General features: G+C 35.4%; 1 long non-coding RNA gene across 1 annotated transcript; it reads left to right on the top strand.

Moving 5' to 3' along the window:
• The first annotated feature begins 26 nt into the window (after positions 1 to 26).
• On the top strand, positions 27 to 17,074 carry LOC306866959. The gene is made up of 5 exons (XR_013783981.1): positions 27 to 232; positions 2,088 to 2,195; positions 9,108 to 9,204; positions 9,664 to 9,999; positions 16,517 to 17,074. It is a non-coding gene; the product is annotated as an uncharacterized lncRNA (long non-coding RNA).
• The last annotated feature ends 74 nt before the right edge of the window (positions 17,075 to 17,148 follow it).

Here is a 17,148-nt window from a genome sequence, read left to right as displayed (position 1 = left end):
CTGCCTCTATATCCAACCCTGCCTGCATAATGGTTGTGGGTAGAAGGGATAAAGCTCAGAGCGGAAACTAACAATGAAATTTCATTTTCTACCTATTAGAATTTTTTATTAAAGGGTTAGCTTACCCAAAAATGACAATTGTGTCATTAATTACTCACCCTCAGGTACCTGTAAGACCTTCATTCATCTTCAGAACACGAATTAAGATATTTTTTTTTGGAATGATATGAAGGTGAGTAGCCTAATTAATGGCAGAATTTTCATTTTTGGGTGAACTAACCCTTTAATGTCTACACCTACCCCTGATGATAATGCAAAAATAGTAATTATCGTTGTACAGTGTGATTGATGTGTGCATGCCCAGTAGACACAGCTGTCTCCCTTCTAGCCTTAACCCCTACATAATGGCTGTGTCTGAAACCTAGGAGGTCTGTACTAACTAGAGAATGCTTATTATTCATCCCAAGTACACCAAACTGCCATCTTTGCTCATCGGCGTTGAGTTCTGAAGCCGGGCTGTTTTGAGCCAATCACTTGAGGCGTATATGTCATGTGATTACACACTGGAGCCGCAGGAAAATGACTTGAGTTGATTGACTGATGGCACAAAAACAGACCCAAACCCTATCATGAACGGACAATTTCATGTGTTTCAGAACTTCCGATATCAAAATACATGTTACTGAAATATTTAAACAATTCTTCTTGCCAGTTCTTGCTTCAGTCTGAATATGGCTGCTTTTAAAATGCTGTCAGTGGAGACTGATGTTTTTCACATTTTTGTATGACAGCATCTTCTAAGGAAACCTTAAGCTTCCAAGACATCATGTCTAATGATGTAAAACAAAATCAAGTGTGGTACACTCTCTTAAAAATAAAGGTGCTTCACGATGCCATAGAAGAACCTTTCTGTCTAAATGGTTCTATAAAGAACCTTTAACATCTGAAGAACCTTTCTGTTTCACAAAAGTGGTGAAAGAATGTTCTTCAGATTATAAAAAGGTAAGAAAGAGATGGTTCTTTAAAGAACCTTTGACTGAATGGTTCTTCTGTGGCATTGCTGTGAAGAACCTTTTAAGTACCTTTATTTTTAAGTTTGTATATAAATAATATATTTAGTATAAATAAATGTGATTACATAATAAATTACATAATCACTTATTCTTCAAATTATTAAAGTTTTATGGATTAATTCCCTCTATTACTGATATCTGTCATAGGTTTTGTTCATATTTGACTATTTTCTGCTTTTACTTGAAAGATCTAGTTGTTGTTAGTTTAGTTGTGTATTTGTTTAATTTTTAGTATGTCATTAGTTAGTCAATTTGACAATTTTTTTATTTATTAGTTTTTGACCAAATGAAACTAAATGAGAACTTTTTCTAAAATAAAGAAAGTTTAAAATATTTTATTTCAAGGGGCCTTTTTCCAGTTTTAGCTTAATTAATGATGATCCTGTTAAATACTGCTTCTATCCACCAGCCCATGCCACTATATCTGATAAATACTAAAATGCATTTGAAATGCATTTATTTCATCCTAAGTATACTACAAATTCATTTACATATTTATGTGCGTAATAAAAATACCTTTAGTTTACTAAACTGGAATACTTAAAGTCTGCTAAATTGCACTAATTTTAATGCACTTTAATTGTGCGGAAGTAGTGCTGAAGTCCAGCTAAAGACACACTGAAGTACATTCGAGTACGCTGAAGTGGAACTATTGCAAGTATACTTCAGGTACACTTGAAATATCGTGCATTTAAAGACCGATATTATTCAAAGATCATACAATCCTCATCAATAGTGGCACATTTTAGCCATAATATTAAGCATTGTGCAATAAAGAAATACTACAAATATATACAGTAATTATAATTTTATATTAGTAAGTCTTAACTGATATGTCTATATGTTAATGGTTTGAAGTATACAACAAAAGTATTTTATAAATTATAGCATAGGTTTTTTTGTGTTTTTTTTTTTACTAGGGCTGCCTTTTTCTCTGATTTTATATCTTTACATAAACACAACATATCTAAACCTGCCTAATGATCATTTAACTCTGTCTTTTACTCTAACCAGGGCCATTGCTAAAACCCATAAGGCCCAGTATTTTATGGGTGGATCCCCTCTCCCTCGGGCCTAATGGGTAGATGATACTGGGGTCGAGAAAACATCGACAGCAGCCCTGTACGTAGCCCTTTTTCCTTTCTAATATTCTGTACTTGTACATTTGATTTATTTCCATGCCTTTAACTCCAGGGCTCATGGGAGTTTTTGTAGGTTTTATTTTGAATGTTCATAGCTGTGTGTATGCCTATGTGTGGAAGACCACAGTTTCCTTGTCTGTAATGTGAGACAGAATCAACTTTACACGCATTTTAACTGGCTGAACTATTGCTCTGGGGTTTTGGCCCCACATTACCAAAATTAACTGAATTTGTTCTTTCCACATGTGATGTAAATACTGGTTATGGGTTACACAAATGTAGTTTCTGATTAAATATTCCACATTGCTTGTTATCTAAATATCTGTGAGATCTCGCGGCTGTCCCGCGTGACGTGCTCAGCTCGGTCTCGTGACAGACTCTTGATTTCCCGTGCATGTTTTATGGTAAATGCGCTTGAGTGTGAAACATTTACAATCCTGTTAAAGCATTTACCAGACAGTTTCTTGACTTGTGTTAAAGCAGATAAACAAAAACAGAGGAACAATCAGGTTAAACATCTTTTACACTTTTTTAATTTTCTATATTTAATTATTGCTCCTTCATTTACATTTACAACTTGTACTTCAAGTTTTAACAATGCATTTTGTCTGTAAATAATATAGTATTAACCTTCTGTAAATATTGTTGTATTTACATCTGTAAATATAATAAAGAATAATAGATTATGTTTTAAGTTATATAAAGATGACAGCAACAATTATATGGTATATGCTAATATATAATAATTTTAATCTGACTCTTAATGTAAATGTTAGTTTTTATTTAATTTCATTTTAATTCTATTATATTATATTTAGATATTTGATTGTTCTTTTATAATTTTTGGCCATCTTTTTTATTGTTTTTGAGTATTATACAGTGTGTTTCTCTGAATGAAAGAGGAATTTTCGAATGATCTGATCTATAATATTTTATTTTATATTATTTTATTAATTGTAAGTATCCTTATTCAAAATATTTAATTGTAATTATAACAAATATTTACATTATTATATTATTTAAACTATACATTCAAATAAATGTTATAAAAAATAATATAATGTTAATATTTGTTATAATTATACATATACTATATATTACATATATTTAAAATAATTTAGTATTTTAAATAATGTGATATTTTATTTTTTATTTTATTAATTTTTAAATATTATTTAAAATTAATATATTTAATTGTAATTATAACAAATATTTACATTATATTATATCATATTATATTTTTAACTTTTATTATTTAACAATATTCATTGTTATTTTATCATTTCTGGCCATAGACTATTTTAAGGTCAGCTGGTTGTTTTCAAGCATCGTTTTATTTGTGTTTTTATTAATGACAGAGGCATTTTTACATTCTGATCTGTAATATCTGCTCAAGTAGATGTATAATTATAGAGATCCAGGGCTCACATGCCAGTTTGAGTGTTTAAATGTGTGATTCAGCTGGTCTAATATGAACACAGGCAAGGCTGAAGTCAGTTTCCATCTGAAGTGTGTGTGTGTAACGGTGCTTGTGAGTGTGCCGGAGTGTGTGTTAATGCATGCTCAGCCTGTGTGTGCAAGAATGACTGGTTTCCTGACTTTGTACTGGAACACAATTACTCAGAGAGCAGAAACCTGCTGCCGGGATTCTGAGGCCTTAACAATCATTTACCTTACTGCTTAACTAAAACAATCTCTGACCTTCCTAGTTCATATGTGAAGAGGAAAAGATGCCACAATATCTGCGGTTTACACCTCCAGTCACTGATATTCTCATATTCCTTTACTGTTCGTAGACAATATTGACAATTGTTGTGGTATAACAGCTGTAGTGTGTTTATTTACAGTCCATCCCTGTACAGAATATTTGCATGTACCATTGCACAGATCAGAATGTTTGAGCTGTAAAAGTATTTATTTATTGCTTAATTTTTCCATTCTTAAGTTTTGCAAGTGCTAAATATTCATGAGCATTGCTAAAAGCATTTGAGTCACTTATTAACCCATGACTCACAAATGCACACTCATGTTTTAGGATTTCATTGAGAGTTTATGTAGAAAAGGTCTATTTAAGACCTCATACATCTTAAAGAATGCTATAAAATAAAAATGCTATAAAAATAGTAGCAATCTTTTGTTTATATATTTTATTAATGCTCCTTCATTTATTGCCATTTCAGTGCTGCTTTGCAAAAATTAAATGGATTTGAATATGTTTCAGCCACAAATTCTTAAAAGCGTGCATTGTAAAAGATGATTTTGTGATCTGATCATTTTGACTTTCTTAGAATTTATATATAGATTTTATAGAGTTTATATATAGCCACAACTGCTTTTTAATTTTTTTTAATTCTGTGGCAGTAATGGGTTTCCATAGTAACTTGATGTTTCTTTGTAATTGTGAAATATTAGCAATTTCTGAGTGTTTTTCAAATGTTTTTCAGAGTAGCAGTTTGGTTCGTGTCTAAGTCGAATCTCTCTTTAGATCAGTCTGCAAATGTTTTTCTCGGTTAACTGAGATATCAGATAAACATAATAATTAGCAGAGGGCGTGATTTGGGCGTTGCTTTTACCCTGTAGTGTCCCAGCGGGGGTCTGCATCTCTTTTACAGACCACCCTGCCCCCTTCGTAATCAACAAAACGCTGGCAGAGATAAACACGTCTGCTACCGTCACCTCGCTATCAGACGCCAGAGGAATAAATAACAACCTCTAACATTCTTCCTCACCACAAAGATAACAGCAAGAGGACCTAAATGAGAGCACTCCCACCCCGTTAGTGTTTAGAGGAACTGCAGGGGTCACTCAGGGGGTCAGTAATAAAATTCCAAGGATGTAAAAGTTCATAAACAAATGCAGGGATTCTGGTTTTCTTAAGGAGTAGAGAATAGGCGAAAGGAATTGAGTGTCAACTCCGGGCCCGTGCGCTCGTGTTCTCCACTATAAATCGTGTTTGTGTATAGCTCTGTTCTTCTGTTATGCTTAAAATGACAGTGTACAGCTCTCTGCTGCACGAGAGGAGCAGCAAATCAGACACGTTTGTTTGACAGAGACAGGCGAGATGTTCTCGCTCTCACACGGCCTCAGGATTACAGCATTAATGCTTATAAACAGGCAGAACATTGATGTTATACACTGAAAAAAAAGATTTTCCAAAGTATGTTTCACACAAAACTATTTCAAAATTTCATCTTTAATGTTCAAAGTGTTACTTGCTGCTTCTTTGTAGTTATTTTTAGAATTTACCAGCTATTTTTATGTAAAAATTAATTTAAGTAAAAATTCCTGCACAATTTTTTTTTTCAGTGTATGAGTATGGAAGCTTGTTTCCTCTGTGGTATAAAAAAAAAGGTAATCTCCACTTTTTTCCCTTCACAATTGCAAGTTTGTCTCACAGTTCAGACTTTTCTTCTTATAATTGTAACTTTTTATCCGACAATTCTGAATAAAGTCATAGTTGTGAGATATAAACTGACAATTGCGAGTTAGGATCTTGTGATTCTTGATTTTTTTTTTTCAGAATTATGAGATAAACTCTCTATAATTATTTTTTGTCTGTAAACTCACAGACAAAAAGTCTGAATTGTGAGAAAACGTGTCAATTAACTCTTTATTTTTTATTCTGTGGCAGAAAAAAAGCATTAAAAAAATAAATAAACAAAAAACTTAGAATTTAGAGAAAAAGTCAGAGATTTTGTCTCGCAATTCATTCTTTCTCAGAACTGAGAGTTTATGTCTCACGTGGAATTGCAAGAAAAAAAGTCTGAATTGTGAAATAAAAAGTCGCAATTACACTTTTTTTGTATTCCGTGGCGAACACAGGCTTCCATAGTGCAGAGGTTTATCAGTGCTTAAAACAGATTGTGAAGATGCATTACAAAACACAATAAAAATACAAAAAAAAATGGATCTTTTGCAACAACATCAGAGAAATATTCTGGGTTAAAACGGAATCATTTCAAATTTTAGTTTGTGTTGAGTTTATTGGGTGAATGTAGGGAATACACCTTGCAAAACTTTCTTTGGAACTTTAACTTGGAATATGAAAATTTTACATGTATCAAAGTAAATATTAACTCAGTTCAGCAGAAACTGTCATATCGGACTACAGACGGCTGATCTCAGATCAGCAGGGGGTCACTGAAAACACCAACTTTAATGTGCGCTGTATCTCTCAGTGCTGTCAGCTGTGTTCGACGCACCGCAGAGCTGCGTGTAAAATATTCAGAACCTCTTATTGCAGTTTCATGTCTGTCTGAAGGTGTTTTCGAGATTCATAAAGCCTAAATTTGTTCCTGTTTTAAACCACATTTCCATTTTTATCAGGATGATGCACCTAGTCTGGAAGTTAAATCAAGAGTATAACGTCATTGTGTTTTTGTTGTCATCGTGGTTCATGTCAACACTAAATATTCAAATTCATGGAGAATGGTCAATGTTACCTTCAATGGTTACCAGTAAAGTGCATACTTAGCTGTAAAAACTGCTGTGGCATATTTGTATCAAACATAGTGCTTTAACTCAAGCTTATTTCAACGTGTGTCCTTTGTGGTGCTAAATTTGTGTTTAAATTAGTGCTGTCAAACGTCAAATTTAGGTGTAATAATCACATAACATCACATCTGAGATGCTTTGGTCTCCCATGATCCCCAGAGAATATCTTCAACCAACAAATCCAAAGTCATTTTCTGCATCTTTCACATAGAGTTCAAAGTTTTATTCATCACATGCGTGTCTGGTGGCCCAGCAGTGAGTGTTTTGTTGTGTAAGCAGTGCATCAGACAGTAAAAAAGACATAATTATTATATATGACTGTAAAACAGGACAATAAAAACACACAGAGGTCTCTAAGAAAGTGAAGCCATGCAAATACAGTCTCTCTCTCACACACACTCAAGAAAAACAGACGTCAAGTATCTTTTTAAGAAGTGCTGGAGTGATTGTAAACTGTTTCATGCAGTTGTATATACACTCTTGGCTCTCTTGGGTTTATAGAGACTCAAGATTGGCTCCTTTTAAGGTGAATTCCCTGTTTGCTCTCTGCATTGAACTTCTGCTGCCAAGCGCTGTTGGGAGACCGTTCCAGTGAAAGAGAGACACAAGCCCTTATGGGCAACAGGAAATTCAGTAAAATCATAAATATATGTTTCATCTATAGACATCAATGAGATTAAACTGAGATAAATCAGAGGAATTTACTAAATGCAAGTCAATATGTCATTTAAGTATAAAACTCTCAGGAGTTTGTGAGAACTGTAGAACCAATCAAGTCAATCTCAAATGTGACCCTGGACCACAAAACCAGTCTTAAGTCGCTGGGGTATATTTGTAGCAATAGCCAAAAATACATTGCATATGTCAAAATTATTGATTTTTCTTTTATGCCAAAAATCATTAGGATGTTAAGTAACGATCATGTTCCATGAAGATATTTTGTAAATTTCCTACCGTAAATATATTAAAACTTATTTTTTGATTAGTAATATGCATTGCTAAGAACTTCATATGAACAAATTTAAAGGCGATTTTCTCAATATTTAGATTTTTTTGCACCCTCAGATTCCAGATTTTCAAATAGTTGTATTTCGGCCAAATATTGTCCTATCCTAACAAACCATACATCAATGGAAAGCTCATTTATTCAGCTTTCAGATGAGGTATAAATCTCAAATCTGGAAAATTGACCCTTATTTTTTTTGTTTTTTGTGGTCCATAGTCACATATGAGTATTTATTTACATATTATTTTTATAAATTATTATAACAATAATTATTGTATATGTATTGTATTATATTTTTAAAATAATATATTAATAAATTATACACACACACACACAATTTAATGATATATTATTGATATTATAATATACAAATGTTATATTAGTATTTAATATATAGTATTATATAAAAATATATATATTAATATATAGTATTATATAAAACATATTTAGTATTATATGATATACAATATATCATTAATGATATACAGTGCCTCCATAAGTATTGGAGCAGTAAAGACAAAATTGCTCTGTTGGCTGTGGAGTCAAGACATTTACAAATATGATTAAAAGATGAATATGACACAAAACTACAGAATGTCACATTTTATTATTAGCTGTTTCAACACATACATGTTTTACCAGCTAAGAAGTTCAGTACTTTTAGAGTTTCATCCCTCTATCTGATGTGAGCATAAGTATTGGAGCAGTTGCCTCACAGCTCTTTCTAAGTGATCAGCTGTGTCCTGTTGCATTAATTCTTCAGATATTAAAAGCAGGGAATGTGTCGTATCAGTTATATCCATTACTTCTGCATTATGAATCTTGCATTCGATGATGACACACAAACCAGGATGAAGACGCAAATATGATCAACTTTTAATCATATTTGCAAATGTCTTGACTCCACAGCCAACAGAGCAATTTTGTCTTTACTGTTCCAATACTTATGGAGGGCACTGTATAGTACAGAGAGATAAAATAAAATAGCTATGTCTAAGAATTTGATGAGGAATATTTTAAGCTCATATTGAGATATCTGACTTTTGATCGCAGACTTTGGTATTTTGGCAAATCTGAGCAAATCTTAAGATTTCTTTTGAAACTGTAAAGGAGACACATGTGAGATCTGAGAATCTGAGAACCAGAAGCAAATCTCCTTTTGCTCTCCATTTGATTTCATTGCTGTATAGGAAAAACAGTTGAGATGCTTAAGAAATCTACAATGCAAGAATGAATTTCATAACTTACTGTATCTACTGGCTGATTTGTTTTTATTTGTATGATTTTGGCACCATCAGAGACAAAGTTGATGCTGAACTGGAACAAAACTAAGTGCTCTCTCCTCATTTCCTCCCAAAACATTCATAAATATCTCTTTCCTCTGCTTTTCAGCACGACTGGACACAGAAGTTCATAGCTGTGGACACACATCAACTAAATAAACCAGCCCGCTGAGCGATTCCTCACCCAGATAGAACAGCACAGATTTGCTGATTAGCAAAGCTTAAACATTCTTTACGACACCCATTGGCTTTCTATTCCCATTGTTTAAGAGTATTTTGTTTTATATCTAACGTCCAAGAGCTCAAATGTAAACAAATGACTTTCAGAAGACCGAGGCCTTTTATGGAGTCCGAAGCAGCTGAGATAAATTAAACTGTCAGTGTTTATTTTCCAACAAATCAGCACTCCAGCCCTTCGTCAGCTGATAAAACACACTGACGGAGGGCAAGAGACAAAATTGAACTAATATAAAGACGAGAAAACCCTGACTTAAAAGGATAAACTGAAAAAAGATGGAAGCAGAAGTTTACTACATAATCCTGCGTTATCGAAGTGGAAGATCTGGGTCTCGTAAACCCGTGTGGTCAAGAAGCTTGAGTCTTTTATTAGCTTGAGGATTTTAAAGGTCTATTTCTGAGCTAATAGATCCTCTCTGTCCTTTTAGGGAGGAGAAGCGCTCATGTACATCAAAGCATGAAGAGCAATATCAGTCCCAGCTATTGTTACGCATCGAGGACTGTGTGTCCGTACAGTGGTGAGTTCATTTGTGTGTGTTACTGGTGCTTTGTCTTTTTTTCTGCCTTAAAAAGGCTGGCTGTCAGTCGTATTGTTGACTAGGGGCCGGAGTGACACTGGCCCCCTGAAGTGTCCACCTGATATAGCAGCAAAAGATCACAGACATGGACTTTCCGCCTGGTCCAAACTTAAGATAACTGTACTAAGCAGATTTTGATGGATGTTCCTGCTGAAAAGACCAGCATGTATAATTTCCAAACCAACAGTAAGTTCAAATAAAGTTCCCAGCAGGGTTTTGTGGTATTCCGAAGAACTGCCTTTTAAGTTGCCCAATTCAAAATTGAATTGGACTTCATTTCCCAGAATGGATCACCTGTGTTGAATGTTTTTGAATTTCACTTCCTCTTCCTGTCAAACCAATTCCATTTTCTGTGGAGTTTGGCCATTGCAATTCAAATCCCATCTCATGAATCACAATGGCGACAATTCTGAATTTTGCACAACTTTTCAATGTCTAGTTATTGATTTCAGTATAAGGATAGTTGAAAAATCATGTGACAATGAAAATAATTTAAATATCTAATGAAATATTTTAGCTGAACATAAGAAAACATTACATTTTGTATAAACACCATTGAAGATTTTAATCATTTTGATTAATTTTTGCAAAACCACAGTCAAATTTCCCAGATTTTTCCATATGTTTCATAAATGTAGAAACCCTGTCAAGCCATAAATTAAGCATATTGCATTTCTAGTGCCATGTTCTACCAGTTTATCTTTAACTATATAATCAGCATGAATTTCTATGCTAGTCTAAAATGGTGCTGGTCTAGCTGGTGGATCAGTATGCTCTGCATGGTAAAGATGGTTGACCAAAGAAATGTTTAAAGGGATAGTTCACCCAAAAATGAAAATTACCCCATGATTTACTCACCCTCAAGCCATCCTAGGTGTATATGACTTTCTTCTTTCAGACAAGTACAATTGGATTTATATTAAAACATGTCCTGGCTCTTCCAAGCTTTATAATGGCAGTGAATGGGGGTCCAGATTTTGAAGTCCAATGAAGTGCATCCATCCATCATAAAAAGTGCTCCACTCAGTTCCAGGGGGTTAATGAAGGCCTTCTGAAGTGAATCGATGCATTGGTATGTAAAAAAATATATATATCCATATTTACAACTTTATAAACTGTAATCTCTAGCTTCTGCTAAATGTCGTACGGACGTTCACAAGAGAGCAGCATCATAGGGGAAGTCGTGGCCTAATGGTTAGAGAGTTGGACTCGTAATCCAAAGGTTGCGGGTTCGAGTCTCGGGCCGGCAGGGATTGTAGGTGGGGGGAGTGAATGTACAGCGCTCTCTCCACCCTGAATACCACGACTGAGGTGCCCTTGAGCAAGGCACCGAACCCCCAACTGCTCCCCGGGCGCCGCAGCATAAATGGCTGCCCACTGCTCCGGGTGTGTGTTCACGGTGTGTTTGTGTTCACTGCTGTGTGTGTGTGTGCACGTTGGATGGGTTAAATGCAGAGCACGAATTCCGAGTATGGGTCACCATACTTGGCTGAATGTCACTTCACTTCACTTCACTTCATTCCAGCGGATGATCTGGGACGTAGGAACGTAGAAACACGGAGGAGAGAGCAAAACAAATCACCAGTCATGAATTATAAGTAAAAAACAAGGATTTGTAAAGAAAAATGTATGAGGATTTCGATATAAGCCAAGAGGAGACTGGTTTTCCTTTGCTGTAAACAAAACTTGGTTCTCGCGAGACTAATATATTCTTACCGGAGCTTACACCATGCCTACATCCTACGTTTTCTGCTGGAACGCCACTCTCTCATATGGCAGTTTATAAAGTTGTAAATATGGATATTTTTCTTACACAAAACCCATTGATTCACTTCAGAAGGCCTTTATTCACCCCCCGGAGCCACATGGAGAGCTTTTTATGATGGATGGATGCACTTTATTTTGCTTCAAAATCTGGACCACTATCCACTGCCATTATAAAGCTTGGAAGAGCCAGGACATTTTTTTTAATATAATTCTGATTGTATTCGTCTGAAAGAAGAAAGTCATATATACCCAGGATGGCTTGAGGGTGAGTAAATCATGGGGTAAGTTTCATTTTTGGGTGAACTATCCCTTTAAGCTAGTTACTTGGTCAACAAGCTTCAACCATAGACTTTAAAAAAAGATGGACGACGCGTCTCCGGTTCCTTCCACTATAGAAAAGTGAAGCAAATACATCTCAGTATGGCCGCTGCCATCTTGAGTAAATGACGTCATTTGGAGCCCGAGTCTGCGCGGTAGAGATTCGTTTGGAGCCAGAGTCTGTGCGGTAGAGTCGTGAGGTGGAGCCACGGAATCAAACTCCCGCCCAAACTCCCGCAGACCCAATCAACCATAACAACACGCCCCATTTTTATAGCATCAAATTACTATCTAAAATCAAACTTATCACAAAAACGAACAATTGAACCTATATCAGCGTGATAACAACGACCTTAAATGACCAAAACCATATTTCGAAAACTTGTATTGGAAGTGTAATTTATTTTTTTATTTTTACTGAAGTCCCATTCGTTTACATGAGGCCCTTTCGCACCGCAGGAACCTTTTCATAGTACCTGAACTAATTGTGGGACTACCCACTTTTTGGCGTGTTTGCACCGCGGGAACTAGGAACTGTTTTAGTTCCCGGAACTCCGTTTGGAGGAACTAAATTAGCTCCTACTTCAGAGTAGGGTCTAAAACAGGAACTAGGAACTATCCGTGACGTAAGTATACGCTGATTGGCTAAATGCGTACGAAAACGCCCTCACCCGCCATGATTTAAAACGCCATGTAAACACATACTGTGTAAACATTCCATGTCCATTATTGTGAAACCCGCGAGACGCAACAAAAACACAGCTCTGATCATAGCGTCCTCCATCCTCCTATTGTTAACGGCATTGTTTACGTCACTTCCTAGTACCCATTGTCGGTGCGAACGCAACCCTTTAAATGGTACTGGGATATAGTTCGCGCAAAATCGTCCCAGTGCTTTAGTACTGTACTTTTAGTTCTGGAACTAAAGCGGTGCGAAAGGGGCTATGGAGAGGGCAGGGTTTATGACCTGTACTGCAGCCAGCCACCAGGGGGGCGATCAAAGAGCCTGCAGCTTCACTTTCAAGGACGAGTGAGACACACTCGGCTTCACCAAATAGTTAACCAGATAGACCAGCACAAAGCCAGCATAGAAGTACATACTCGTATTGGTTGTGCTGGTCTTCATAAAATAAGTTGACCATAAGTCCTCTTTTTTTTCCAGACATATCCTGGCTGGGATTTCTAAATTGCATAAAATGTTTAGGCTTTGGCTTTGTTTTCGTATTGTTTTTATACTTGATGAAGGTAATGACAAAAAAGTAGTTTGACCAATAGCATGCAGGCATTGTACATAATCAACCAATCATGTGAGAAGGTGGGATCTACAGAGTACGGCCAAAGCAATGCAAAATCATACATATGTTTGAGGAAATCATGTCAACAGAAAAACAAAACCAAAACCCAGACATTTCAGGTAATTTAGAAATCTTGGCCAGGACTTGTCTGGGAAAAAGAGGACATATAAACAAAATCTAAACTGCATTGATAACAACAAATCCTGTCAATGTGGGTTGGTTGTACTGCATTTGCGTGGGATTCAGAGATCTTTGTCCTGGTGGGGTGTGGCGGTAGAAAGGCTATACGACAGCAGGCTTTTAGCAGCCCTCAAGAGGGACCGTCTTCCGTCTCACTGCCTTTTCTTCCACACAGTCAAATCTTACAGTTCATTACCCAACCCGAGCTAAAAACGTCCTGTGCGTGTGTTACGCCAGGTCTGAGAGCGAACCAAAGAAAATAAATGAAATGCACATCAAAGATACATGAGAACGGAGAAGGAGAGGAAAGCCGCCCCTTTCAATTTTTAATTCATCACGTGTAATCAAATGTTCATCTTGCAAATCACAGCACACAAATGTGAAGGCAGAGAGCAGGGCCGTAATTGACATAGACACTGAAGGGTACTGTACACGTCCCACCCTATAATCAGATTAGTGATGAATCAATATGGGTTTTTCAAAGACTGATTCCTAACATTTTGCATTTGAATCTTGGAAATATGGTTTCCTCCTTTGCAGAGACCACCAGAGATGCCCATCAGGCTCCCTTAAAGGAACAGTTCAAAAGTGAAACTCAAAAATGAAAACTATGTCATCATTTATTCACCTTCATGTTGTTCCAAACAGGAATGATTTACTTTCTTCCATGAAATTCAATTACAAAAAAAAAAAAAAAACTAAATCCATATGACTTGTGTACTGTATTTCAAGTCTTCCGAAGTCATAGATTGAAAAGTCTTTTTTCAGAATGAATAATGTTCAACTGCTGTGACTGAATCATTGAATCAGTGAACTGAATCAGTTTGATTCATGAACAAATTATGTACACTGGTGGTGCTCAAACGGAAGTATGAACTGCTCACAGATGAACCGATTCTTTTCAAAGATTTGATTCAAAAGAAAGATTCATTGGCAAATTGGGCATCACTATTTTCTCATTAACCCAACACTATTAAAAATAAAGGTGCTTAAAAGGTTCTTCACAGCGATGCCACAGAAGAACCAGTTTTGGTTCTACAAAGAACCATTCAGTCAAAGGTTCTTTAAAGAACCATCTCTTTCTTACATTTTTATAATCTGAAGAATCTTCTTTCACCACTTTTGTGAAACAGAAAGGTTCTTCAGATGTTAAAGGTTCTTTATAGAACCATTTAGACAAAAAAAGGTTCTTCTATGGCATCGTGAAGCACCTTTATTTTTAAGAGTGTAATAGGGGCAGATGTCAAGATTTTCAATGAATAATTATTGAAATCAGTCCTTTTTGAAGCTTGTCTAAATACATTAATAATATGACACTAAAAACTAAAATCAATTGTTTTAAATGCTAAACCTAAACCTAATACCTTAAGTGTACTGTAGGAAAAATGATAATCATTTTGAGATTGGCTAAAGATCACATTTATTCAATTATCAGTGTTTTTATAGATGAACGTTAAGTGAGTAGATGATGGCAAAGGTAATCGAACAGCTTAAATTCAGTCTGTTTCTCTCACAAAGCTATCATATGACTCGAAATATAGACTATTTTTATGCTGTTTTTGAGTCCTATTTTGAAGTTTGAGTCCACGATCGTTGTAACTGGATGCAAAAGAGTTCCAAAAAGAACCATTTAAAACAGGTTTGGAATGACATGAGTTTTTAAGTGAACTGTCCATTTAAGATCACTTTCCTTATGAAGTAAAATTTCAAAATACATCATAAAAAGAGAATCAGCAGTCTAAACATGTTGCTATGTGCTGATCTGAGGGCAGCCGGACACACACCTGCTTGAAGCTCTCGTGTTCATTGCGTCTCCTGCTGCTGCTGTCATGCTAAATAAACCTCATTGTTCCCAGTCACAACATGCCTCCTGTCTGGCCTCGTGTGTGTTTTCCTGTTCCCCCCTGGACTCCATCACATTGACCGAGGCCTACCATACAGACAGAGCGGAGACTGAGCATGCCTTATTCATGCTCTCCAGCTCCGAGACGCTCTAGCTGGGTTAAAACAAGCCCCTCTCTCCCCTGAACTTCCATAAATGATGAGCGCTAAAGTCGGAGTTGCACCGCCGCAGGGACGCTAAATCATTCACAGCGCTGTGGCTTTGGAAAGAAAAGTTTCTGCTCGCTTGCGGTCTACGGTGAAGTAAAAGATGAAGTTGGCATGGCTAGATTAGTCGTAGCTGGTCTTAACTCAAGGCCGCTGCTTGAATTCATGACATTCCCAATGGAAACGGACCTAACTTTAGATTTAAGTGGGGAAAAAAACAAACCTATTGTCAAACAGGAAGCATGAAGAGAAGAAACACAGGAAGTGAGGTCATCGTACTAAGAGAAGACCGAGGAATTATACACCTGAGCATAAAGACAGAACAACTCTATTGTTTGGAGAAGAAGGAAAAACACTTTATGGATTTTCCTACTGACGGACAACACTAAATGTCTCAACCAATTCTACAATATTGTGTCAGATAATGTTAGTATTTTTTCAGATGATTTTCTAAATTCCAGCCAATACTTAAAACCCAAAACGTATTTTCATGTTGTAAATATTAAATGTAAGAATATATTTTTTTAACTATAAGTCGCTTTGGATAAAGGCGTCTCCTAAATACATAAATGTAAATATAATAAATGTTAAAATTCTGTACTATTTTCGTAAATTAAAAATAAAATGAAATACTAAAAACTAAAATTATTTTTTAATTTGAAAGTTTTAGTATTTATGTTGTGTATATTTATGTATACTTTTATTTCAGTTTTAGTTATTTCATTACATCAAGTTAAACAAAATTAAAATTAAAACGGTAATAAAAAATGTTTTTTAATCCTTTAATTTTGGTTTCAGTTTGTTTTAGTTGACTATAACCCTGCTACAAATGAATTTAGGCATCACAATGTAAAATACAGTATGAAAAATGGATATGTATTTTGAGATTTGCAAAATATTACATTTAACAGTGTTATTAAATTATTGTTTCTATTAATTAACCTTAAGTAAACATTTAGATGATGCTAAAAAAATGTGCAATGATCTTGTACAGTTACACATCCAATATCAACTGAATATCCTATATCTAGGTATTTTTTAGTCTTGTTTTGTTTGATCAGGCTGTGTATCACACCTCTCTTTCTCTCTTCCAGACGATTCACCGCAGTCAGACTCCCAGGAGGCCGCGGGTGTCTGGACATGATGTCACACCTCTAACATCATCTAGCCTCTGCTACCTGAAAGTGACAGCTCTTGGCTGAAGAGAAAGCCTGTGTGGATGCGATCGGTTGTGTTTCTCTGCACTCAGTACTGTATGTGTCACCAAAAGTTCTAGTTTCGCTGCTCAGGAGACACTTCTGTTGTGGGATGAAAGCTTCTTAGGCCTGAATATATTCTATGAATGTACTTTAATGTTCTGTGCAAATTTGATTTCACATTGCTTTCTGAAATGAACACATTATATTCTTTGCGTTTCAAGTGGGTTCTACTGCATGTTAAACAAACATGTTTATAGGTATGGACAAAAATACTCTAAATTAAATAATTAAATCTATTAAAAATTCATAACAATTAAATGTACCAAAATAATTAGGATACGAAAAAGATCTGCACACTGTTATTCTCCCTTTATTTAGCAAAAGTGAAAAGTGGCAACGTTTTGGTCAAAGACCTTCATCAGGCAAAATATTTATGTCAATAAATAATTAAACTATTTAAATGAAATAATTATATTTTTTTAATACACTGAATGAAATAATTAAATCTATTAATAATTAGTAATAAT

Source organism: Barbus barbus, assembly GCF_936440315.1.
Source record: "Barbus barbus genome assembly, chromosome: 48".
NCBI lineage: Eukaryota > Metazoa > Chordata > Actinopteri > Cypriniformes > Cyprinidae > Barbus > Barbus barbus.
Note: the sequence above shows the minus strand (reverse complement) of the source record. Positions and strands in the feature narration are given on the sequence as shown.